Raw genomic sequence first — 27,861 nt, forward strand, 5'->3', positions numbered from 1 at the left:
GCCTTCTGTGTATATGTCTGAAGTTCTCCGTTGAAAGCTAACATCCACTAGCGATAGAACCCACAGATCATAGAAATCCAAGGTGGCTTTTTGTTGTTATAATTAGTTTTTTGAGTATAATCATCCCTTTGCAATAAATTCTGTGTCTCCTTTCTACAGAAAAGGAAAACAAAATATATTTAGGTACGTCCTTTCACCTTTACTCCTGTGCCTCCCTCTGTCCTCTCCAGCCCCTCATAGTTAAAAATTATATGATACCCTAGCTCATTAATTACAATTTCTGGAAAGGATTCTGGTCACTTTTCCCCCTACCTCTTCTGAACTTTGCTGTTACCTTTTGTTAAGTGTACGAACCTGGGTGATTAGAGTCATTTGGGGGTGATTCCAAGTAACAACAAAACATTCTCTTTTTCTGGATTTATGGCCGTTCCTCTGTTTGGAAACTTTTCTCTGTATTACGTGTTATAAACAAATGGGTCATCTGGAGAACGGTCTTTTGCAGCGTGGAACTTGTTGCGTCTTCCCTGGTATACACAGGCTGGTACGATAAGGTTGCCGTTTCTGAAGTAGGGCTCAGTGGCAACTTAGAAAATTAACAGGCCTCTTGCTGCTACTGGAAACGTGGGGTGAAGGTCGGCTGTTGGAGCTTTGTCAGACCCTCTGCCGCCCCATCTGATAAATAATTACAAGCAAATCGTGGCCTTCACTCTATGCTGATTGATGCTGAAATTGCTTTTGAAAGTTCTCATAAGTTCCTGTTATAGATTAAGTGCCGGTGTAGGAAAAATAACGGCACCCACTGAAATGGGTGAATGTAATCAGGTTTAATGGACTCGAGAGCTTGTTGGGAATTAAATAACTATCGATTTGTTGGAATGTTGCTGTCATTACGAAATGCCACTCTGGACGTATTACCCCAGTGATAGATGAGAAGATGCAAGGGCCAGCTGAGAAATTGGGGAGGCCCTATTTCTTCCTCCTTTGCAGAGCATTTGAGAAACATAGCCAGTTATTTTTGGAAAGAACAAGTGATTTTACTTGTAAATCTTAGCCTGATCATACTTTGTTTTTCCAAGCGACACCTCTGGTAACTAGTTACCCATAAGTTAGGAGAGCAGTTTAGTGAGGAGCCTCTAGACCAGCTGCTGTGATATGTGTTACCTCCTTTCTTTCTCACTGCTGTGGAATGCACTGGAAAGCTAACGCACAGAGAGAAACTAGCTTTACTTATGATTTACTGAGACAGCCCATGTTATTTACCCTTTGGCATCAAGAAACTAAAATCACCCCAGTGCAGTAATATTTGCAAGGGGAGAAGGGGCAGTGCAAAGGGAGAAAAAACTGTATCACTCACACATGCTCAGCTCTGAGCCGATGTTTCTGCTGCCAGCTGTTCTGCATTGCTGCAGACTCCACTTGCTCACTAGTTTCTTGACCTTATGGGTTTCTTCCTCACTCAGGAGGCAAAGTATTTCCTCTAGGGAATTAAGGTTCTATCACCCCCTAAATATGTCATTGGCAAGATGTTAAAATGAGCCAAAATAAACCATGTGTACTCCGTCACTGGGAGTAATTTCTCTGTGACTGGAGATGTTGAAACAGAGTCCATAGTGTCCACTTGGAAGGATTGTTGTATTATAGTTGGAGATTACTTTTCAAGGTCTTTCCAACCTCAAGAGATTTTGTGGCAGAGTGCTCCCTTTTCATAATATTTTCAAGAGTCATTTTGAAAATTCAGACCAGCATCGCCCTGTTTTAGTCGCCTCAGATAAAGAAAAAAAACAACAAAACAAGTGATTTACCAGTCATTTGCTGTGCCAGACTTTAAGACGGCATCCACCTAATCCTGCAAAGGCAGTGGATGGAGGTATTTACTGATAGCTTTAGGAAAGTTACTCATACAGGATCTTTTATTCCAAGCAATAATTGATAGTTATCATCCGCCCTACCCTTCCTCCTCTAGGGAAATCAGAATCTTTACCATATTGGATCTCCTGAACCCATTATTTTATGTCTAAACTTGTTGTGTGTAGCCAAATAGAGAGTTTTTCCCTCCAGCCATGTAGAGAATGACAGAATGACTATGGAGAATTCAGCTGAACCTGTCTGGACTGTTTCATGTGCAGAAAAAGCAGAGAGGAAAGGATAAGAGTAGTATTCCCAAGTGCATTGTACAAATATTGGCTGCTTTCCCCCTTGATAGAGATCCCGATGTTGATATCTTTGGATAAGAAGAACCAATGTACTACTTAACACTACTTGTTTCTGAATTTCTAGTGATGGCTGGAGTGAATGATTAGTGAGTTGTCTGACCTGGTAACACAGGAGCCTCAGTCACTTGCCCAAGTCAGCCTCGAGTCCAGAAGCTACTGAGAGGTCTTAGCCAAGCCATGGACCATGGCCAAATGACATAACCAAAACAACAGCTTTGTAACTGGTTAGGCTATTTGGTTAGTGTTTGGGTCTAATGTGTTGGCTCTGGGCTGCAAGTGTGGACCCTCACCCCTCAATCTAGGTGTCTACCTCATAGATATGCCCTTGGACCACACATGGCCAAGTCACTTTCACTATTGGACAAATCGTTCTCATCTCATCCAGGTCTGACAGATGATGAGTCAGCAGATTATTTTCCTGGATGGTTGATGGTGTAAACAGAGCCATATTCACTTCATCATGCATTCGTTCCTTCAGTTATCCATTCACTGCATACTCAACCTATAACAAAAGTGACAGTCATAGCCACTAAACTGTGGGTTCACAATCTAGTGGAAGAACTAGTAGGTAAACCCCAACTATAAGACTATAATGAAGTCAGAGGGAGGAAATGACAGGTAATGATTGTTGAACACAATATTGTCATGTGCCAGGCTCTGTGCTAGACACTTAGGTTTAGGATCTCAATTTATTTTTATAATAAACGTAATGCAGGCCGGGCGCGGTGGCTCACGCCTGTAATCCCAGCACTTTGGGAGACCGAGGCGGGCGGATCACGAGGTCAGGAGATCGAGACCATCCTGGCTAACACGGTGAAACCCCGTCTCTACTAAAAATACAAAAAATTAGCCGGGCGTGGTAGCGGGCGCCTGTAGTCCCAGCTACTCGGGAGGCTGAGGCAGGAGAATGGCGTGAACCCGGGAGGCGGAGCTTGCAGTGAGCCGAGATCGCGCCACTGCACTCCAGCCTGGGCGACAGAGCGAGACTCCGTCTCAAAAAAAAAAATAAAATAAAATAAACGTAATGCAATTGAGCAGTATTTGTCCACCTTCCTATATCTGTAATTGTAAATTCCAAAAAGCTCTGAAAATCAATTTCTTTTGGAAGTTTGGCACCAAAGCTCATTTAGGAACAGAAACTTGACCTGAAATGATGTGTAGCTATTTACAGACTTTCTTTATCCCAGCTACTGTAAATATTCATGTATTTTGCTGTAGGAATATTTATGTGTTTGATTGTCAGGGTGTTGTCCTAGACCCCGCTGAGGGCTTTACATAATCAGCGTTTCCACTGAAATAACTTTCTGAAAAAGCCCCCAAAATCTGATTTTCAAAATGCTGGTGACTCCATAGGGTCTTAGGTAAGAAATTGCAGTCATGCCTTTAATTCCCCTTTGCCTATGGAGAACCTAAAACCTACACTTAGACAAAGCTAGGTAGCCCAAGGTCACAAAGAATGCGAGTGGTATAGCTGGGATTTGGACTGGATTTGTTGAACCAGGGTCTTTTATCCACCAACCTACCCTCTAGGTTGAGGTATTCAGGCAGGGTGGCATATGAAAACACAGGAAAGGAAGTAACCCAGTGCCTCTTAGAGTCGGGAAGAGTGTGGTTTCAAAGGAAGGGAAGTGGTATTTGAGTTGGGCTGTGAAGCATTAGTAGGCATTCACAGGACAAAAAATAATAATACGACTTGTTTAGTAGAGCAGAGAACTTGGGTGAATTCATGGAGTTGGCTTGTGATACTGAGATAGAGCCTTGGCGTCTTTTCCAACTTACTGCCACTGTAGGATGTGACGATGTTCAAACATAGATCTCAAGAGTGAAAAAACACAGGTCAAAAGGAGCTGGGAGGAATCTCAACAATGGAACTCCTAAGCACTGCGTCTCTGCAAGCTCACAAAAGAATGGGCTTCATTTATACGATCCATGACTCACGCAGGTGAATGTTTTTTGTGTTTGTTTTTGTTTGTTTGTTTGCTTGTTTTGAGATGGAGTCTCACTCTGTCACCCAGGCTGGAGTGCAGGGGCGCAATCTCGGCTCATTGCAACCTCCACCTCCCAGGTTCAAGCGATTCTCCTGCCTCAGCCTCCCAAGTAGCTGGGATTACAGGCACGTGCCACCACACCCAGCTAATTTTTATATTTTTAGTAGAGACAGGGTTTCACCATGTTGGTCAGGCTCGTCTTGAACTCTTGACCTCATGATCTGCCTGCCTTGGCCTCCCAGAGTACTGGAATTACAGGCATGAGCCACCATGCCCAGCCTAGGGCTGGTGAATCTTTAATTTTCTGGGTTTGTGCATCATTTACCATTCCTTTTTCTTTTAAAGTATTATTTTATTTTTGTAAGTTCCAGGGTACATGTGCAGGGTGTGCAGGTTTGTTACATAGGTAAAGGAGTGCCATGGTTGTTTGCTGCACCTATTAACCCATCACCTATGTATTTAGCCCAGCGTGCATTAACTGTTTTCCCTAATGCTCTCCCCACCCCCACCTAAGCGTGGCAATTATCATTTACCGTTTCTATGCCATCTTTTCTCTCTGAGATGGTGAGCTCTCAGAGGGCTGAGTTTTTTCCAGCCTAAACTTTCTATAGCTAGACAGTGGCAGAAAAATGCCAATGTATGCCTCTCTGACGTGGATAGCAATGGTTTAAAGAAACCCTATACTCCATGTTTTTATTTTTATTTCTTTTAGAGAAAGGGTCTCACTCTGTCACTCAGACTGGAGTGCAGTGGTGCAATCATAGCTCACTGTAGCCTCGAACTCCTGGTCTCAAGTAATCCTCAGCCTCCTGAGTAGCTGCAACTACAGACATGTACCACTATGCTCAGCTTTTTTAAAAAAATTCTTTTGTAGAGAGGAGGTCTCATTATGTTGGCCAGCCTGGTCTCAAACTCCTGGTCTCAGCCACACACACTGTATTTTGAAGCAGAAACCAGCGTATGTATTTTATGAGACATCTACATACCTATATGTAGTAACAATGCAAATTATAGAAACATCGGCCTTAACAATGGACAGAGAGTAACCATCCTTATAGAAAGATAAAGAAATCTATAAAGAACTTACAAGTAATTTGGATAAGTTTCTGGTTGAACTTGAAAAACAACAGCTTGTTTGGCTCTGTGGCTGGCATTTCAGGTCTTGATATTGCTGCCCTGCGATGTTATTTCCATGTTTGGAATGTCTGTTGATTGGGAAAGACATCAGCATGCACACCTGATATAAATGCTGGTGGCGTCATTTACTCTGAGGCTGCTCCATCTTAGTCACTAAGTGGACTTTTCTGTACTGCCAAAGAGGCCATGTCAACAGCGGACTAAATTAAAGAGTCAGGGAGGTGGCAGAGAGAATTTGGAGTCAAACAGGTCCAGGTTGACATATAGGCTCTGGCATTTACTAAGCCTGTAGCCTGAGGCTTGTCAATTAACCTCACCAAGCCTCAGTTTTCTAGGCTGCAAAACAAAAGCAGGAAGGCCTAGCTTGCAAAGTCACTGTGAGTTTTCAGTGTGATTCATCATGTGTTTATTCAGCAATTATCTATTGAGCACCTACTGTGTGCCAGGCTGTGAACTAGGACTAGGTGATGTGGTAGAATAGAACACACTCTAGATCTCTTCCAACAGGAAGTTGATATTCTAACACATGGGAAAAGCTAGCATATAAAGTATGTTTATCCTGTATTATTCTGGAGAGAGAAGGAGAGAGGAAAGATATTTATGTATTATTATTATTTTGTGACGGAATCTTGCTCTGTAGCCCAGGCTGGAGTGCAGTGGCATGATCTCAGCTCACTGCACCTCCACCTCCCGAGTTCAAGTGATTCTCCTGCTTCAGCCTCCTGAGGAGCTGGGACCACGGGCATGCACCACCACAACCAGCTTATTTTTGTATTTTTAGTAAAGACAGGGTTTCACCATGTTGGCCGGGCTGGTCTTGAACTCCTGACCTCAGGTGATCTGCCCACTTCAGCCTCCCAAAATGCTGGGATTACAGGCACAAGCCACTGTGCCTGGCCAGAAAGATATTTGTTAAGAATTCTTTTGTCTGCGACGAAGAAAATTCTAAGTCCTATTGGTTAGAGGGGGAAAAAGAGCATCTATCTCCAGCTTCAGGCACTGTTGAATTCAGGAATTCTGACAAGTCAAGGGCTCTCACTCTCCACCTCTCCACAGTGGTTATCTCTACTTCATCCTCACTCACAAGCGCACCATATCCAAGTGGTGGAAAAGATGGTTCTTGGCAACTCCAAGCTTACATCTCATCTCCTTTTAGAAATTCTTTTCCCAACTATTCCAGCAAGAATTCCAGATTGCAGTCTCATTGGCTGATCTTATAGTCCATGCCCATCTCCAAACCAATCGTCCAATCTCTTGTTGCCCACTTTAGAGCCAGAGGGCAGGGTCAGCCCCAAGGAAGCTGCATAGACTATGAATGGAGGCCAGATCAGGGACCTGTTAGCAAAATGTGTTGGCGGATAAGCAAAATCTAGGTTCTTGTTATCAACAACAATTATAGTTAAAGCTTTCACAAACATTCAAACCTGTTCTTTCTCCCCCAAAACTTTGCACACACCATCCCCTGGGGAGCAAGTGGTGGGTTTCAGATCTTAATGATCCTGATCACTTGTTACCATTGATCATATTTCCTAGGTAGTTTTATTGCCTTCCACTTCAGTTGGCTTCTCCATTCATGATCAGATTTGCCAAAGGCAGGGATGACTGTTTTACCTGGTATCTTCTCCCTTGCACTAATTACAGTCATGTCTTCCACTCATGTGTATTTGGGATATTCCAACTCTTTTTACAGACTAGTAAGTCACAACCTAGGGAAGTCAAGACAGTCCAACCAGGACATCTAACAACGCAGTAATCAATGCTAGATTGTGTTTCTCAGATTCATGATCCATGCAGCCACACCGCTTCTCTTTACATCAGTGATGCATAAATAAATATATTAAAAAGAGCAAACAGAGCCTTCCAGTTATTAACTTTGTCATGACGTAGACCTCCCATCATTCCAAAGCACTCGAAGATGCTAGCGACTTGTCCTATTCTGTTTTATATAAATTCACTTTTTTAAATTAAGAGATTAAAGGGACACTGTCAATCTCTTCTGATTAATATCAGTCCTATAAAAAGGGTGTCTTGCTGCAGCAGCCATCTGTCATTTTGATCATTTTAAAGGCACGCTATATCAGCAACTATGCTTTTTATAATACGTTGGCACAGGGCAGGGAGGGTTGGAAGACCTACGGATTTCACACTCTCTGCTGCTGCTTTGGTGTTCGGCAATCTGAGCTTTTGATGGTGGAGCAGAGTCCCCTCCCTGTCTTTTAAAGGTTGTTTTGGGTAAGTGCTTTTCCTGGGTGATTTATGATGGAGCTACTCACCCCTATTTATGTTTTTCCCCCGTCTAAAGATAGACCTCTCACACACACATCCCACCAGCTTGCAAGGAGCCAGCATGTTCACTTGATTCACTGCTGAGCCCTAAGAGATGCCCAGAAACATTGAACTCAGTACTCTGAAGGTCTTTTCCTCTGGGCAGCTGAGACCATTATCTTCAGCAATGGTCACTGTCTAGATTGAGCTTTTCAGGCTTGTAAAACTAGGAGGCAAAGGCACCATGAAACTCATTCATTTATTAAGATAATGATTTATCAATCATAGATTTTGTGACTGTTGTCTTGCAAGCTCTGGAGGTATTGGGATGATGAAGTCCCAGTCTCTGTCCTCAGAGGTTGCATAGGGGGGCCATGCCATTCGCAGTAGAGTCAGAGGTTAAGCACAACTGTTTGAAGATAGAACTCTTGAGTCTCCACCCCACTGACCGACTCAGTATGATGTCTTTATTGCTGTCAGTGGTCTGACACTTAAGACAGGTTTATGCACAGTCCAAAGAAGATGGCTTCCTACAGAGAGATTCTCCAAATGACAGAGTTCCTGCTACATTTCAGAGAACAATGGTCCTACCTTCCTTCCTTCCTTCCTTCCTTCCCTCCCTCCCTCCTTCCCTCCCTCCTTCCCTCCTTCCCTCCCTCTTTCCCTTCTTCCCTCCCTCCTTCCTTTCTTCCTTCCTTCCTTCCTTTTTGAGGTGGGAAGATGACAGCAGGAGCTCCTGCCCCCAGCCCCCTTCCCACCTTGCATCCAACTTAGACTAAAGTAATAGAGTTCAACACACCCACTGCTGTGGGAGAAGGTGTTGCTTGGCCATTCCTTCTCTTCTGCTCTTTAATCTGTATTGGCTCCTAGAGAAGGGGAGAATTGCAGTGAGGAGTGGGATCACTTGTGCATTCCACATTGTTCTCAGGAACTGCTCTCTGAAGAGCTATTTCTTCTTATTTCCTGAGGCAGCACAGTTAAATTTGAAAAGAACAGGGTTTACAACAAGGAAACCTGAATCTGGCCATTACTCTCTCTGTGTTACTCTTGGTAAGTTGCTTGACCTCTCTGAACCTCCACTTCCTCATTTGTAAAATGGGAGTAATACCAAGTGTACTCTACTCACAAGGCCCTTGCAGTGTAGTCATGGTGTCATTAGGGCAGCAAGACAGGATGCCTAGGGCTGGGCTTCCGACTCAGATCTTCCCACTCAGACCCATCTGAGTTGGCATCCTGGCTCCTGTGTGATGCGGGGCTTCAGCTCTCTGAGCACCCATGGTTTCAACCTGTCCGCGGGGATGGTCACATCGACTGCAGAAAGGGAGCCATCGATTTGACAATCACATCATTGTACCAACCCCACAACTGACTGCCAGCAGTGTTGTCTTGGTTTGTTCATGATTTCTGGAGTTATTGAATGTTCATTTTGATAAATCGAGATGCTCTAGGTTGGGAAAGGAGAATGTTTACACTTCTCTGCTCCCACTCTTGGTGGAGATTCCTGGTGAGCAAGGACACATGTGTTTGGCCTGGGTGGACAGTGCAGAGATACAACTGGGGAGATGGTGAAGGAGAGGGAGAGATGCCACCATGGAGTTTGACATCTTGGCTCATGGCTCTGGGTGGTGTGAAACCACCATCCTCTTTCCACATGGCTGGTATAAAAGCCACCATCCTCTCCCCACTCCCTAAGCCAATAGCCTGCATAGTTGGAATGACTAAGTCCCAGCCTCTGTCCTCAGAGGTTGCATCAGGGGGCCATGTCATTCTCAGTAGAGTCAGAAGTTAATTACAAGACACACATGAAGGAGAGTTGATCAGTTTCAATAATGTTGAATCCTTGTCCGAATCTTTGTCCAGAACATACTGGGACTGGAACTGGAGCTGGGTTGCAGGACGGGGAGGGTGGGCTTTGTAGGGGGAAGAGAGGCCTGTCCCCTCCGTTCCATGTGGCCATAGCCTTCTGGGGACAGACTCTTTAGGACCACCCACACCCCTGTTCCATGCAGCTCTGGCACACCGTGGGCGCTTAATAAATGTTAAATAATAAGAATAGCTCCCATCTGTCAGTGCCCGGTGGCAAGGAGGATGTGTGAGTGCCAGCCGACACTGGGCAGCTTATGGGAAGCCTTTCGGGGGGAAATTGTGGCTCTGAGTCGCTTCGAAATCCCGCTGCATCCAGATGTTACCCCAAAGCTGCTATGGATCAGTGTCCAGGCAAGGGAGGAGCGTGGGACTCCAGAACATCTGCATCAGAGTGACAGGGGGCGGGACCAGAGAGATGAGAGTCTGACCAGCAGTGGGATTTGGGAGCTGATATTGACCAACAGTACAAGGGCTTTGTTGAGGTTTAAAAGGGCTAGAGGAGCTGCCCTCTGAGCAGACAGCAGCATAAATTCATACTTCCGTCATATTCTTGGAAGCAAATGCCAACTGGGGCTTTTCAGATTTTGTTATAATAACAACAGCAGCTGCTGTTTTTAGGAATTTACTATACATGAGGCTGTGTGTGAGGGGTTTCACCTGTCGTACCTAATTGAAGTAATATATCTTAGGGAGGAAAAAACAGGCAAACAGGAAGTGGTATGGAGTAGGGTGTGAGCTCTAGAGCAGACTGCCTGGTTCATCTGCTGCAACCATTGAGGCCTCCACCTCTGGGACCTTGGATGCCATTTGCTACCTGTGTGACCTTGGCACAGTTTTTCCCTTCTGGGCAGTAGTCACCCTCTTTGAGTGGTTGTTAAAGGAACCAAATCATGTAAAGTCCACAATATAGCACCTGGCACATAGAAAGTCCTCAATAAACGTATTTACAAGTTTATTTCCAAGCGTACAGCAATACCACCACAACCAACACCAATGCAATTAAATAATAGCCTCAATCTTGAGTGTTTTCTGTATAGGGAAGCCAATACCTTCTACTGGCTAAGAGTATGAGCCCTTGAGCCAGACTGCCTGGGTTAGAATCTCAGCTTTACTTTTTTTTTTTTTTTTTTAACTCCTAAGCCACTCTGAACTGCAGTTTTCTCTTCGGTAAAACGGCCCATATTAAAAGTGCCTAAATTCAAGCTTCGCTGTACTCTTCTGTAGGACAGGGATAATACCAAAGTCATTTCTGAGGATCAAATGAATTAATACTCCCTAAGTACTTAAAATAGTAAATCCAATATAGTCAGGGCTAAAAAAAACTGATAGAAATAATCATTGTTACATGATTATTTTATATTTTATATTATTTGTATTATGCATTATACATAAGATATAATGCAATATATATTTCAATAATATATGCAATATGTATTTTATGTAACACATAGTTATAAATATATAAATATATAACTACATAATGCCATATAGTTATAGGATAATTATATATATTGATTAGATGACACATATCATTGTGTAATACTGTATAATAGTTACATAGTAATGATTATATGTAATATAAATGATAATAATAATTATTATTTCTACTCTTGCTACTATGACAAGTTACTCCATTGGGGATTTTTTCCTAAATAATTTCTACCACTTTGAAGTATTCTGGCCAGACTTATTTTAAAAGGAAACTGAGGCTCAGCAAAGTGGAACAATTTGCCCTCATTCTTAGGACTAGGGAAGGGCAGACCAGCCAGGCATCTGGCTGCAGAGCCCGTCCTCCCGCAGACCACACAATTCTGCAAAGCTTTGGTGTCTGTCGTCTCCTCATCCTCCATGGGGAAATGGCCATGTCTCTTGCCCGTACAACCGACTCTGAGCAGAAGGCTAACGCGATATTGTGCCGCTGTCATTTCTGATCAGTTTTTCCCCCACTGTCTCACAGCAGGCTGTCAGGAGGCCTTGTTCCCCATGGAAGCCTGGCTCCTCGTGGAGAAGATGAAACCTGGGGGTTGTGTGGTGACAAAGGCTGAGGAAGGGCACTGCTGGGACTGGGTCTTGTGGCTCTATTTTCAAGACCTTTTTTTTGGTTATCAGTGTTGAAACCTGGAAATACACTTTCTGTTTTCCGTTTAAACACAAATCAAGCAACGTTACCAACACACATTCTCTGTCAAACATGTCAGTTACTCCCGGGGCTGTGGACAGCTTGCAAGCGATGTCTTCTATTGTTACTGTGGTGGTGTGTTATTTCTCCCTCTACAGCTCTGCATTTGTTTTGGCGAGCAGTGTAAACACTGAGGGGCCTGCTCTCGGGGAGGTTTTGACAGAACATGTGAAATTGACATGGACTGTCCGATGACCATCTTAATAAGGCTATTCGGGCAGCCCTGTATTTGCCTGTAGCATTTTCCATGAATTTGGGTGGGGGCTTAAGGATTCTAATGAGCTGGGTTTTGTTTCACACCTGGTGTTTTGGCAGACAGTTCCCACTGTGACTTAGCAGAGGGACTTGGCACGGCTTGCCAGAGGGCCTAAGATTTGTGTGGGCGCCCAGCAGATGTTGGATGTGTTCACCCATCATACAGAACGCCAGTCATCAGCCGCCGAGTCCCCTCTCTGTCTACATTCTAAGGGACCAGAGCTCCCACTTGCTGCCGGTGATGGAGCCGTCTGGGGATGGATAAAAAGCCTTTCATTACTGAGGATAATGCAGAGCATATGGGATTCTTATCTGTCCAAACAGTTGTGGGGTTTGGGTTAGAGACACTGTCTGCATGTGTATTTTCTTTTTCTTTTTTTAATTTTAATTTTATTTTTTATTTTTATTTTTATTATACTTTAAGTTCTAGGGTACATGTGCACAACGTGCAGGTTTGTTACATACGTATACATGTGCCATGTTGGTGTGCTGCACCCATTAACTCGTCATTTACATTAGGTATATCTCCTAATGCTATCCCTCCCAGCTCCTCCAACCCCACAACAGGCCCTGGTGTGTGATGTTCCCCTTCCTGTGTCCAAGTGTTCTCATTGTTCAATTCCCAATTCCCACCTATGAGTGAGAACATGCGGTGTTTGGTTTTTTGTCCTTGCGATAGTTTGCTCAGAATGATGGTTTCTAGCTTCATCCGTGTTCCCACAAAGGACATGAACTCATCCTTTTGTATGGATGCATAGTATTCCATGGTGTATATGTGCCACATTTTCTTAATCCAGTCTATCATTGATGGACATTTGGTTTGGTTCCAAGCAATGCCCCTGGGCCACATGGGACACACACACCATGATGTGTCAGCAACGAGACGTCTATAGAGTAAACCACGATGGCAGAGGAGCATTCTACCCAGGAGGGCAGTGTATTTTCTTTAGTATTTGGTTCTAGCAAGTAGGAGCTTCATTAAGGAGCATTTTGTACAGTTCCTTCCTGGGAATGGACACGACACGCGTTTGATAATGTCTCTGCTTTCTGGCTTCACACCTTCCTCCCATGTTAGCATTGGTTCTAAACTCCCAAGCACAGATGTTACCAAGCCACTGCCTTCCTGTGTAGAATGCTCCTCTGCCATCCTTGTTTACTCTATAGAAGTCTCGTTGCTGACACATCATGGTGTGTGTCTCATGTGGCCCACGGGCATTGCTTCGTTCAAGCCTTTGTGTTCAGATCTGCCCTGATATCAGAGACAAGTTGATGTCAACTTACCTCTTATCTCTGATCAATAACTGTTGGGCTTCCTGTGGGTTGACTGAAGACCCATAAGATTCATGAGACCCATACGATCATGTGGGTTGATGATCTCCACCATTCTGAATCTCAAAAAACCAAAGATGATTCTTGAATGTGTGTTTTTGTTAAGATCCCTTTGGCTGAAGGAACAGAACTCAATCCTGTCTAGCTTCAAAAAAAAACGAAAGGGGCAACATTTATATGTTTACTGTGTTTTGTGGTGTAGTGCATGAACAATTGAATGCACAGAAACTCTTGGACTCAAAAGAGAAAGAAAAAAGTCAAGCCAAGGAAAGTACAAGAGGTAAGACAGGCCTAGGGATCTCAGCAGGCAGAATTTATGGACACATTTTGCAGGCAAGTGGTTCTCAATCAGGGTTGATTTTTGGCTTGTAATGACATTTAGCAATATCTGGACACATTTTTTGGTTGTCGTAAGTGGATGGGGGTTGCTGCTATCATCCTACAATGCATAGGTGCATTAGTCTGTTTTCATGCTGCTGATAAAGACATACCCGAGACTGGGCAATTTGCAAATGAGAGAGGCTTATTGGACTTACAGTTCCAGGTGGCTGGGGAGCCCTCAAAATCATGGTGGAAGGTAAAAGACGTGTTTCACATGGATGACAGCAGGCAAAGAGAGCTTGTGCAGGGAAACTCTTGTTTTTAAAATCATCAGGTTTCATGAGACTTGTTCATTATCAGGAGAACAGCATAGGAAAGACCTGCCCCCCAAATTCAATCATTTCCCACCAGGTTCCTATCATGACACGTGGGAATCGTGGGAGATACAATTCAAGATGAGACTTGGGTGAGGACACAGCCAAACCGTATCAAGAGGACACCTGGAATTATCCAGCATTATCAATCATGCCGAGGTTGAAAAACCCCACTCTAGGCTGTCACACTACTGTGACTCAGCTACAGAGACCATCAGCCTCTGCAAGTCTTCATTCAACTTTTGCTTTCTCAGCTAGGATCTGATGGACCCAACCTGTCATGTGTCTCAATCTTTATATCAGTGAACTATGCCCCAGACCCCCATGTATTTGCAGCCCATTCAAAGTATTGCTGAGTAGTCCTGGGAAAGCAGGAGTAGGATGTAGCTGGTTGTGAGCTGTTAGCCATTATGAGACAGGCATCTTGCAGGGTGTATTGATAGCCTTCAGTGTACCCTATTCTGTGGCTGACACTCAGTCACACTAGTGCCTTCCATACAGAGCTCTCTGTTTGTAGAAAGCAAGGCCCACCTTGGTGCCAGTTTTAACGAGCAGTCAATTGATTTGGTTTTTGATTTAAGCTCATTGCCTCCTTTGACTTCTGTTTAACAGAAAATTCACTTTGCAAAACTGTTTTAAAACATTGTTGCTTACTTTTCTTACCATAAAATTAATGTGGGCTAAACCTAAGTTTTCAGAAACAAAAAGCACAAACAAACATACAGAGATACATGCATATACCACATAGACACATAAACCACAATCCGCTACCCAAAAATGACTACTACAAACCACTCTTTATGTATCCTGGATTTCTTTGTGGTACATATATTTTCTTCCCTAAATAATTCTCATCTACTCTCATCGTATTCACAAAGATTTGTAAAACTTGCAAGCAGCTGGGTTTTTAATAGGAACACCTTTTGAAATAAAATTAATGACTTTTTTTTTTACCTTATGAATATTTTCTGTTAGGTTCTTAAAGACTAAGGTGGTGTCTTAAACAAACGCATATTCCGTGTCCTTTCCACATGCCCCTTTGCTCTTATCCCTCTCCTTCAGCCATGACAAGGTCGTATATGATATCCTTAGTAAATAGATCACCAAAGAAATGACATTACTTAAGTCAGTCGGGAAAAGAAGATAGGGACAAAGAAGAGAAATTAGCAAAACAATCCTATAGATTACAGAATTACACAAAAGGCCGGTTGCAGTGGCTCACGCCTATAATCCCAGCACTTTGGGAGGCTGAGGATGGCAGATCACCTGAGGTCAGGAGTTCAAGACCACCCTGGCCAACATGATGAAACTTCATCTCTACTAAAAATGCCATAATTAGCCAGGGGTGGTGGCACGTCCTTGTAATCCCAGCCCCTTGGGAGGCTGAGGCAGGAGAATCCCTTGAACCCAGGAGGCAGAGGTTTCAGTGAGCCAAGATTACGCCACTGCACTCCAGCCTGGGTGACACAGCGAGACTCCATCTCAAAGAAAAAAAGAATGAAGAGAGAGGCAGAGATTGATCGGCTCCAGTCAACCAGGTGAGTAGGAGGCTTCTGCTTTCAGATTTTCTTGTAAATTTCTTGAAATGGGGACATTGAAAAATGTGCTAGTTTTTGAGAAAATAAAAATTTCATGACCACGATGGAGGTGTGGTTGCTCCTGTGGTTCTCAGAACACAAAACTGTCTCCTAGAGACCCACTGAAGTTCATGCTCATTTGAGGACTAAAACTTGGGTTAAAAACCAGGCGGCTCAAGAGATCAAGATATCTTCCTGGCAGCCTTCTATCACAAGCGGAGACGGGGAGACCGACCAGAGTTGCTCTGTCAGCTCTCATCACTCCTTCTCTCAAACCAAACGCGTGTCTAAGGCGCAAGATCGGTTTTCAATTTAAGTGACTTCGCTTTCTCTCTTAAAAACTAAATCCTCCTCCTAATTCCCCTAAGTCCTCAAAGTGTAACATTTTTCCTTTGTAGATTGGAGAAAGAAGTCATGGATCGGCTTGCCAATGGCATTAGGATGAGGTCTGCCAGCCAGTCCTTGTCAGAATGTGCACAGAAAATTTAAAAGAGTTTTTTTTTTTTCCAATCAGTAGCTTACCAGTTAATACTCCTCCCTTTCCGTTTTGATAGCTGACCCTCAGAATCAAAATGAGGATGGTGACATACCACATCCACTTGAGAGGCCGAGGAGGGGTGGGTTCAGAGAGACGGATGGCTGTGGCTTGCTTTCCATATGTGTTCACCGATTTAGTAAATATTTATTCAACATTCAGTGTGTGCTGGACAATACAGTTCCAGGTGTGAGTAAGACCACTTATATCCTATTAACAGGAAAAAATAAAGCAGAAAATAACCAGGAGAATATCAGATGCTGTTAGCTGCTAGGAAGGAAATAAAATAGGTTATGGGCCAGGCACGGTGGCTCATGCCTGTAATCCCAACACTTTGGGAGGCCGAGGTGGGTGGATCACTTGAGGTCAGGAGTTCGAGACCAGCCTGGGCAACATGGTGAAACCCCATTTCTACTGAAACATATAAAAATTAGCTGGCATGATGGCGCATGCCTGTAGTTGCAGTTCCTTGGGTGGCTGAGGTGGGAGAATCACTTGAACTTGGGAGGCAGAGGTTGCAGTGAGCCAAGATCAGGCCACTGTACTCCAGCTTGGGCGACAGAGCCAAATTCCATCGAAAAAATTAAAAAAAATAATGGTTACATGGTAGTGAGTGAAAGGGTTATTTTAGATAGTTGAAAGAGGAATTAGAGCTCAGATCTGATTGAGAAGTAGGGGCCAGCTGTGTACAGTCGTGGGGTATGGGAAAGAGTTCTTAGGGGAGGAAAAAAGCAAAAGTCCTGAGATGGAATGAAATGGATATGTTTGAGAAATGACCGGATGGTCAGTATGGCTGGGACACAGTGGGTAAAGAGGGAAGATGAAAAATACAAAGTCAGGTGTGCAGTCAGCAGCCAGGTCCCATTCCACCTTGTAGGGCATTGCAGGCAGTTTAGATTTTGATCTAAGGGAAATGGCAAACCCCTGCAGAATTTCAAGTAGGAGAACACTATGATCTGATTGTATCATGTTAAAAGATTCCTCTGGAAAGTGGGTGGAGGATGGACAAATAATCTTTAGTGGGACAGGATGCGAAAAAGAGAGGACAGCTAGTGTGCATGGTACCGGTGAAGACGACCAGTACCATGTTATCCACGATTGGCTAGTGAATATCCATGTTTCATGCTGCCATTTCTTTGATCTTCATTGACTGGAGAATTCTGCCTTAAAAAGAGGGCCCGTTTCAGGGATGTGGGGTAACAGAAAAATCACAGCGTTCATGGAATGAGAGGTAGAGGACCAGGGAGTATAGAAATGTATCTGTGTCTGTGCCTGAAGGTCTGGTATTTTGTGTGGCTTCAGGGGAGTGCAGCATGTGTGTTTAATTGTTAATGACCCAAAAATGCATCCAAAGGGGTTACATGCAAACCTGCCTGAGCATGGAAGATCAGTCTTGGGTGCTTTATTAAGTCTTGCTCTATCAAAGCTGTAAGCAACATATGGTGTGCCATGTGCCCATGGACTAGGTTTTCCATCACAGGACAGTTCTGTCTTTGGGATGGCTGGTTTTCCTTTTATTTTAGCAGAAGCAGAGAAGGCCCCTTGGGACTGGATCTGTCACTTTTGCAAGTTATGACCACAGGGGACAACTTGGGAGTTTGGATTCAGATGGACCGAGGTTCCAGAGCCAGCCTCACTCACTGTTAGCTGTGATCTTGAACAGGTTCTTTTACCTCTCTGAGCCTCAGTTCATTCGTACCTAAAATAGAGGGAAACTTTTCTATGTCAAAGGGTAGTAGAAAGGTTATTATGCATTGACTGGTTAGTTCATTCCTTTGATAATTCTTCACACATGTATTAATCACCACTACGTGCAAGGCACAATGGCAAACATTAGGAATGCAATGAAGTCAGCTTTGATTCTTTTTTTAGTGGAATTTATGTTCTTGTAGGGGAAGGAGACAAAACAAAGAATAACTACCATAATGTACATATAAACTGATTAATTGTAGATTGAAGTGAGTGCTATGAAGAAAATAATGTAAGAGGGAAGAAACAGTTAATGATGGTGCGGTGGATCATGATACTCTGCTCTTGAGCTCACATCCTTTATTGTCTTGAAATTTTTCACCCATTAGCTCACTTCTTCTCTTTTTTTCGCTTCCTGGGTTTGCCTTAGAGACACCTGGTACTTTACTTTCCCATGCCCTAAATACCCATGTCCACAGGGAGCAGCTGACTTACTGTGGTTCAAGGAATGTGCTTTTCCAGATTTTAGGAGCCACCTGTTTCTGGGAGTGCCATGGAAACACACATTCTGCCTCTCAATCTTCAGGCCCAGGCAGGAAATTTTCAGCTGTCAGCAGCTGTCTTTCTGTTCTGCTGCCAAGGAGTTTCCAACCCCAGGAAAAGCCCACAGTGACCCTCACCAGGGACTTTGATGCCATTCTTTGGAGCTGAAAAGGAAGGAGGGGCTCCTGCAGAGTGATTCGTGGGCTCAGTTCTTGACTTGGGGTGGCTGAGAGTTTCCCCTTAAATAATATGTCACGCTGTAGGCATATGGTCTTGCAGTTGCGGGGTGTATCATTTCCACTTGATTGTCAAAGCACCCCACGGCAGAAACATACTAAAGGATCTCTGCTCCAGAAACAGCCGTGGCTTTGCAGCATGGCAGATTTGCAGCTTCGGGGTGGAAAACATTTTTCAGCCTTTCCCAAGAGGTGAACTGGATACAGCTGTGCAGTGTAACCTAAATCTTTGCACGTGTCTTTAAACAGGGCAGAAACAACTGGCCCTGTCCTTCCACTCTGAGCCTGATGATGACCAAGTGGGAGAGAACTGAAGCTATATATCCTGTTCCCAGAAGTTGCATTTCCCCATCTTGGACAGACTAGTGTGCTGTTCTGGGAGTGCGTAGCTATTCCCTTACTCAGGTGAATGTCATCTGAAGACGTGGGGTGGATAAGAATCTGTCACCACTAAATGCTTACTCCGGGCTGCCCATCACTGCTGTTTGGTCAGTCCTGTTGTTCTAGGGCGCTTTGCAGCCATTCTCCAGGAAGAGTCATCCTGGCCTTGCCTTCAGAAACAAGCTCGCTATATTTCCCACGTAGTTCTAGAAAGAATCCTGGTGCAGGGATTCTGAAGGATGCACTCTTGTCCTGGATCTGCCCTTCAATGTCTGTGTATTAATGAGCAAATTATTATTATTATTATTTTGAGACAGGGTCTCACTCTGTCACCAAAGCTGGAGTGCAGTGGTGCGATCATGGCTCACTGCAGCTTCGACCTCTTGGGTTCAGGTGATCCTCCCACCTCAGCCTCCCAAGTAGCTGGGACTACAGGAGCATGGCACCATGACCAGCTAATTTTTGTATTTTTTGTAGAGATGGAATTTCATCATGTTGCCTAGGCTGGTATCGAACTGCTAGGCTTCAGTGATCTGCTTGGCTTGGCCTCCCAAAGTGCTGAGACTGCAAGTATGAGCCACAGCACCCAGCCCATACCACTTTTCCATATGGCTTCAGGTTACAGGTTTGTGCATGAGTTACATAATGGAACCCCAAAGCCATACCTTTGACCAGTTGCCTAAAGTTTTTAGCACCACTACTACTGTATAGCTAATATTTTCTTTGAATGGATTCAATTTTTGTAGCCTAAATTGATTCACAAAAACCACACTTTTCGTCTCTAAGTGGACATTCACCATCACTAGCCATAAATAAATGGTATCTATTACAAATGCATTGATGACCCTAACTAGAATGGCTATAATAAAAAAGATAGACAGCAAGAAGCGTCAGCAAAGATGTGGAGAAATTGGAATTCACATACATTGCTGGCAGGAATGTAAAATTCTGCAGCTACTTAGAAAAATAGTTGAGTATTTTTCTTAAAAAAATTACTCAGTTATTATGACCCAGCAATTCTGCTCCTAGGTATATATTCAAGATAATTAAAAACATATGTGTACACAAAAACGTGTGTACCAGTGTTTATAATAGCATTATTCATAGTAACCAAAGCATGGAAACAGGCTAAATGTTCATCAACTAAGAAATGGATAAACACGAGGTGATATAGCATACAATGGGATATGTTCAGGTATAAAATGAAATGATGCCTTACATGCTGTAGTGTGGATGAACCTTGAGAATGTTGTACTAAGTGAGTGAAGTCAGATACAAAGGACTACATATTATATGATTCCATTTATATGAAATGTTCAGCATAACCAAACCTATAGTAGCTTAAAGTAGATTAATGATTGCTAAGGGCTGAGGGGAGAGAGTATGGGAAGCGATCCTTTTATGGATATGGATTTTCTTTTTGAGGTGATGAAAATGTTCTGGAATTATCTGGAATGTTCTAGAAGTGTACAACTATCACCACTTTCATACATAGTTGTACAGTTTTGTGAATATGTTAAATAACACAGAATTGTATATTTTATTTTATTTTATTTTTTTGGAGACAGACTCTTGCTCTGTCACTCAGGCTGGAGTGCAGTGGCATGATCTGGGCTCACTGCAACCCCTACCTCCCAGGTTCAAGCGATTCTCCTGCCTCAGCCTCCTGAGTATCTGGGATTACAGGATCTGCCACCACGCCCAGCTAATTTTTGTAGTTTTAGTAGAGAAAGGGTTTCATCACATTGGTCAGACTGGTGTCAAACTCCTGACCTCAGGTGATCTGCCCACCTCGGCCTCCCACACTGCTGCGATTACAGGTGTGAGCCACCATGCTCGGCCCGAATTGTATATTTTAAAGTGTGAACTTCGTGGAATATGAATTATTATTTCAAAAAATATGTTGAAAACAAAGCAATGTCATCGAATTCTTTCTATTACCTGTGTTTGTTGAAGGCGTTTGCTGTATTCAAGGCCTGTTTTCTCTTAGGAAATAAAGCAGAGGTTGGAAAGTATTAGAGAGGTGTTGTTAAACACGGCCTAGCACCAGCTGAGACTGTCCTTCAAGCAGCCAGAAAAACTGAATGAGCTTGGAAAAAAAACTACTTCCTAAAACCTTCTAAACTCAGCTTTTCAAAGGCCACCAATGTGAAATGCTTAGGATTTCATTCAATTTAAGCACTATTACCGTGGCCAATTTTTGTTAGCAGTGATTATGAGGAGAGAATTAGGATATTTTAGCTGGGGAAGATAGCACTCTCTGGAAACGTACTGTGCGATATGACGGCCACTAGTCACGTGTCTCTATTTAAATTTAATTAAAATTCAATAGCCCTCAAAACTGTGCCGTTGACATTTTCAGTGCCTAAGAGCTATGTGTGGTTTGTGTTGGTTGTACTAGACAGTATGATATAGGACATTTATTTTATTGCTAAAAGTTCTGCTGGACAGCTCTATGCTAAAAGATTAAATTAATTGTATTGCTATCTTGTGGTCTCTTTGCTCTGCTTTCCCTCATTTAAGCAAATTCGATTGCTGAAACATGACAAATAATGATTATAATAATAAAAATTAATAGTTAACGTTTGTACTTGCCCTGTACCAGACAGTGTGCTAAGCATTTAACGCATGAGGTCTTAGTTAATCCTCGCAAAACTCTAACAGGTAGCTACCGCTATCACCCAAGCTTTGAATGTGAGAAAACTGAGCATCAGAGATGTCAATTGCTGAAGTCCCAGGGCATTGGGAGGCCTGGATTTGAATCCCAATCAGTTGGCTTTCTGCTCCTCGTCCTTTTAACCTCCACTTTTTTCCACAAATCCTATCCCAGGCCTCAGCCAGCAACTCAGAGTCCCTCTGTTAAGGTCTCTGAGAAATTTTACTTGTCACGTTTTATCATGACCATATTTTCTCAGGACAGTTTCAAGAAATAAGTCAGAAAGCAGAGTAAAGTTTGTGGCTCTGCCTACTGCCCCCTTTCTCCTGTCCTACCTCCCACCCAGAGACAATACCTGCTAACGATTTGGAGTGTGAGTCCGAAACCCTCCCATACTTTTCCTATGTAATTACATGCATAGGTATGTGTACAAGGACACCATGCACGTGTGTTAAGCAAGTGAGATCTCATCACCCACATGATTTTGCTCATTGCTTTTATTTATCTAACAGCATGTTTTGGCCATCTCCCCATGTCAGTCTGTACAGGTCCACTCTGTCATTCTATATTGTGACGGCACACAATTCTATAAACAGTAATACCATGATTTATTTGCCCTTCAGCAAATGGCTTTGCCAATTCTTACACACAAAAAAGGGTATGATGGACCAGTTTTCTTGCATCTGTGCTCAAACTGGACATCATCAATCTTTTAAGTTTTTGCCAATCTGTTGGGTGATAATTTCTTTTCCTTTCAACCTTCAGGGTCATTTGCAGCTCCCTCCACCTGCTCTGCCCAGGCTTCTAGCTGCTGACAGCCAAAGGCAATCTGCCGGAGGCAAAATGAGGTCAAGGCCAAAAACCATATTTTCTTTCAGTGAGAGAGGGCATTTACTTGGGTAAATACGGCCCATGCACTGTGCCTTATTGGTTTGAAAAATGAAGAAGCAAGCTCCAACGAGTTCTCTCTAATGGGGCTGCATGTCTCCAATACCTGGTGCTCCAATGCATTGATCGACACATTGTCATCACTTATAAGGTCAATATGTTCATCCAATCCTTTATTCATCACATAACTATCAGGCATTGATTCCATGCTAGGCAGAGTCCTAGGCACTGAGAATACAGCACTGAATAGTGAGTCAAGACCCCTGTTTTACGGGACTTAGATTCTAATGGGCAGGATGGAGGCCCACACAGGCATCATCGTTATAGATCTAAGCAACAAAAGACTGAAATGAGAGGTATGCCCCAAGACACAGAGGGCCCATCACAGAGAGGACAGTCAGGTAAGGCCTCTCTGAGCATGCACGCTAAAGAAAAGAACTGAAAGCAAGAAGGAGCATCCCACTGAGAAGAAAGTGATTGGAGAGTGTTCAAAAGAAGCCAGGATGGCTGGGGCCTTGTGATGGAGGAGGAGCCTGGCAGGAAATGATGTCGGGTGGTAGATGGGGGGCCGATTGAGGCAGGGCCCTGCACAGCATGATAATGAGTTTGGATTTTTATAGAGGTGCAATAAGAAGCCACTGGAAAGTTTTAAGCAGGGCAGCAGCAGAATTTGGTTTATTCGGTAAGCTTTACGTTAAGGGCATTTGAAGTTCTGAAGTGCATGAATACTTTGCTTTTTAAATAAGACAAATACGTTAAAGAAGTGTTAACAGTTTTCTTAAAACAGGGACACTCTCACATGGCTTCTGCAGTGCCTTTTCCAGTGATGGAAGGAAGGGTTTGGAGCCAGGTTTAGTGGACTTACTATTATGCGTAGTGTTTCGTCTTCAGTATCTGGGTCACAGCTTATAAGCAAAGCATGGCAAGAACCTCCAGCAAGGTTGATGCAGGGGAAAGAAGATTGAGATCAAGTCTTGTTGCCTCTAGTTTCTGTTCTCTGCGTGAATGCTGAGGGCCCCTCTGTGCTTGGCCATTTCACACCAGCAGAAAGCTTTTGGGCTCAGGAATCCAGGGATCTATCTGCCTTGGAACATTCTGCATCAAGGTAAACCAGTTTGGTCCAGTAGTGTCATGACCAGAGATGGGAGAAGAAACTGTGTGCTCGAGGTGCTGGGGCCAGCATGTAGGATCACAAGGATTTTGAATTCTGCAAGCATACACGCAGTTTTGAAATCATCCTGATGAGAGTCGGCAGGAGAAATGGAAAAAAAAAAAATAAATCTCTTGGATGGAGGATATCAGTCCTATGGGTAACAAGGTTCTTGGTTATCATCATTATACTCCCATTTTTCAGTACAAAAATATTTTTAGAGAAACTGATGATGAAAACAAAAGATTCCAATGAATCAGAAGCATTGATTGAGCTTAACAGAGAGCAGAGTGGTGGTGAGGTGCATGAATTGCAGTGGAACCATCCAGGTTTTTTCCACTTTCTTTGGCCTCACCTTTTTGCCCTACAACTGTCCTGCTTACTGCTTTTTGAAGAAATGAAATCCAACCACCTCCACCTCTTTTCATACTTACCCATCTTGTTTTGCTGCATACATTTTGAGCCCTATATGTGCATTTCACCCATCTTCCTGGACTCTGAACTGAGCCTTGTTTCTGAGCCATTTTCAGTCTCTTGCACAGGACTTTTATTCAGTCTCAGTTGCAATGTCACTTTTCTTGCCCTGGCCATGCTCAGAAGAGACCAGGCTAGTGGAGGTGCTTCCTGTGACCAAGTGGTGCTTTAACTCTTTATTTTAAATAATTTTGGAGCGTTCACCATTGCTCCTTCTCCCCTTCCTTACTTTGTTACTCTCCTCTAAGGCTTCTTTTCCATTCATGGAAGATATTTCTTCAGTCTAGTTTTGGTTCCTCTTTAATTTTTTTTCCTCTCTGAGGGAAGGAGTTGCTGTTTTTTACTTTTTACTGTCTCTGTCTTAATAGGGAGGGTTACTTTCATCTGCCTGAGAATCACGTTATCTTCCATGTGGGCTAATGACTAGTGCAGCCTGAGACCTCAGCTCGAACCAGCCTTGTAGAAGCAGAACATTGAATAGGCTGATCTTCGATAGGTAATTTACAAGACTTCCACTTCTTATTGATTAACTTTCATAACTCACTCCAGAAAATAAATTGTGTATCTGTTATCATCCTATTGGATATGCAGAAGCTGTCCTGAGAGGGTTGATAAGCCTTTGAAAGAATACGTAACCAAGTCAGCCTCTGCTGCAAATAAACCGTGACAGAGAAAGAGGGTGGCCGTGCCACCGAAAGGGGCAGGTGACAGTGGCATCAGAGCAAATAATTTGCAAATTGTTTAATAAATAATGATAAATCTCTAAGCAGCTCCTGCATTTTATTCAAGGAAAATTAAGACTTAAGTATTTTTGTTTTTTTTGTTTGTTTGTTTGTTTTTGAGGTGGAGTCTTGTTCTGTCGCCCAGGCTGGAGTGCAGTGGCGCGATCTCAGCTCACTGCAACCTCCACCTCCCGGGTTCAAGCAATTCTCTTGCCTTAGCCTCCCTAGCAGCTGGAATTACAGGAGTCTGCCATCATGCCAGCTAATTTTTGTATTTTTTGTAGAGACAGGGTTTCACCATGTTGGCCAAGCTGGTCTCAAACTCCTGGCCTCAGGTGATCCACCCACCTCGGCCTCCCAAAGTGCTGGGATTACAAGCGTGAGCCACTGCGACCAGTCTCTTAAGTACTTTTTATATGAATAAAGTAGTCACAGGTGGTAGGTGGTACAGCAATGTTTGTATGACAAAGCCCAGAAAGTAGCAGAGAGAAGGAAGGTTATATGTGCTCACGATGACTTATCTACATAACACGAGAGAAGTAACTTTCTAAGGACAAGACATGAGACAATAAGACCATTCTGCCCTTGACTCTCTAAGACTTGGAATTTCAGATCCATAAAGTAAAACATTTTTCCTTTTAATAGACAATTAGATTAATGATGTTTTTGGAATGAAAAAATCTAAGATTAGTTGAGTTCTTTGCTGCCTCCACCTTCCTTCAACCTTGACTCACTTGGTAATTGTCAGCTACAGCATAGCCATCTAAGGAGGTACAGAAAACTGTGGGTGAGTTAAACATGCTGGCTTTGGGTCCGATTCCAAGCCATCCGTGCAAATGCTGTGTGACCTTTGGCATGTCTCAGAACCCCTCTTATCTGAGCCTTGGTTTCTAATCCTGACCTCTCAGAGGGACGATTGTGAGAAGGAAATGAACTATCATAGGATATGTAAAATAGTATATAGCTGTATGTAGCATGTAGCTACATAGCATATGTAAAATGTTTATCACATAGTAAGCACCTGTTATATGCCATCTAATTGTGTGTATATCTGTGTATATGTGTGCCTCTGTGTGTGTTTGTGTGTGTGCACATGTGTATATGTGATACTAGGGAAAATAATTTACCTTCATTAAATAACTAAATGCTTATTACTACTCCCTATGGAGCTTGATATATAAGGTTGCTCAGGAAGGGAGCAGTAATTTGGTGGGAAATAGTCACTTGTGTGTGAATCATCTGAAGTACCCATCCTTGTGTCCGGATTTGGGGCTCTTGAGTTAAACCACTGTTTGCTTCCTCTGTCCACAATGCCTTGCTGTCTACAGCACGTCTCTCCATCAGCAATGTCAAGGATGTTTTGTTGAATCTCAAATTTAACCACTCTGGACCTGGCATGGTGGCTTACGCCTGTAATCCCAGCACTTTGGGAGGCTGAGGCGGGTGGATCACAAGTTCAGGAGATCGAGACCATCCTGGCTAACATGGTGAAACCCCGTCTCTACTGAAAATACAAAAGATTAGCTGGGCATGGAGGCATGCACCTGTAGTCCCAGCTGGTGGGGAGGCTGAGGCAGGAGAATGGTGTGAACCCGGGAGGCGGAGCTTGCAGTGAGCCGAGATCGCGCCACTGCACTCCAGCCTGGGTGACAGAGCGAGACTCTGTCTCAAAAAAAAACAAAAAACAAAAAACAAACAAACAAAAAAACCACTCTGGAAAATCACTTTTTTTTATTACACTATATAGTCTTTCTATAGTTGAGACAACTTAAATATTCCCTCCCCCTATGATGAAAATGGGATTCAACCAAAAGACAGATGGATGGAACTTTATCTCATGTATATATTATTTAATACGCTGCATGAATTCTGCATGTCACATGCTATATATAGCATGGTATTATGTTGTAATTACATTTAATAAACGTAGAAATGCCCCCATTTTTTCCCAATAGCCTAGAATTATTAGAATAGACTCAAAATGTGTCACATGTTAGCCAAACTGTGGTCAACTGAAAACAGTGACCCTGAGAAAATCAGAAATGGTGGCTCTGCTGCTTCATATGTGGCTGAAATAAATGAAGTGGTCTACAGTGTGCCTGTATGTATGATGTGTGTGTGCACGTGTGTGAATATTAGCGAGAATGGGAGAAGCCTTTACTAATTCTTGAAAAACTCACATAACCCATCCTAGCTACAACCTCCCTGGTATCAGAAAACCCAGGAAGGTAACGGGTGGCCTGAGGACCAAGCCTGTGCCTAGGGAAGTGAGGTGTTTGAAAGGAGGTTTCCTGTAGGCCACAACAAAGGCAAAGGAATTATCCCTCCCCATGATACAAAGTTCCTCTCCCTTGCTTGGAATGCCTGTGTCCCTGGGATCTGTTGTAAATCTTCTCTGGATAATGCTGTCAACACACAGCCAATGTCCCCCACACTGGGATCTCTTTTTTCCTATCCGTGTTGGCCAAGTCTTCTTTTCACTTTGCCTTTCTTCACACAGTGCCATTAATTAGGCTTGTACATTCCAGCCCTGCCTCCCAGAGATTTCCCAGGTCACCTTGACATCTTCGAGTATCTATTTAGAGTCCCTGAATGTATCCTTATCCTTGGAGAGTCTCATCCACTGCGTATGAGTTTTTCTTCTTTCATTCCAAAGGCAACCTGAGTCCTCAGCCTCCGTGTGCCATGATGAGAAAGAATGAATGGGAATCAACCCAACCAGGAAGCTGGCTTTGTGGCGCGGTAGATGTTTGTAAACTCTGCCTGCTGGGGGTTTCTTGGCCATTGTTGAAGACCACAAGCCCAGGGACAGAAAGTGGCCACCTTCCTCCACCTGCCAGCCCTCTTTCCAAGCTTCTGCTCCTAACCTGTGTATGAACCTGCTCAGTGAAGCCAGTTTCGTTTTATGCAGGTTCTGGGCTCTGAAGGCCCGTTTGTGTCATTGCACACTTTGTAGCCATTCCGTCTCGCTGGGCCTGCCTGTAATAGCAGTGCAACTTCTAGGTAGCACTTAGAGGATGCCTAAATTGACTTAGAAAGCTTTGCATTAAGCAGATGTTTGCTCTTGGGGAAGATTAAAACCA

At 43.4% G+C, this 27,861-nt stretch overlaps 1 protein-coding gene across 40 annotated transcripts in view; it reads left to right on the top strand.

Annotated features, from left to right (window-relative positions):
* The window catches only part of RBFOX1 (RNA binding fox-1 homolog 1), a 2,477,231-nt gene that overhangs the window by 2,098,030 nt on the left and 351,340 nt on the right, over positions 1 to 27,861 (top strand). The window lies entirely within an intron of this gene.

This window comes from Pan troglodytes, chromosome 18 (genome assembly GCF_028858775.2).
Source record: "Pan troglodytes isolate AG18354 chromosome 18, NHGRI_mPanTro3-v2.0_pri, whole genome shotgun sequence".
NCBI lineage: Eukaryota > Metazoa > Chordata > Mammalia > Primates > Hominidae > Pan > Pan troglodytes.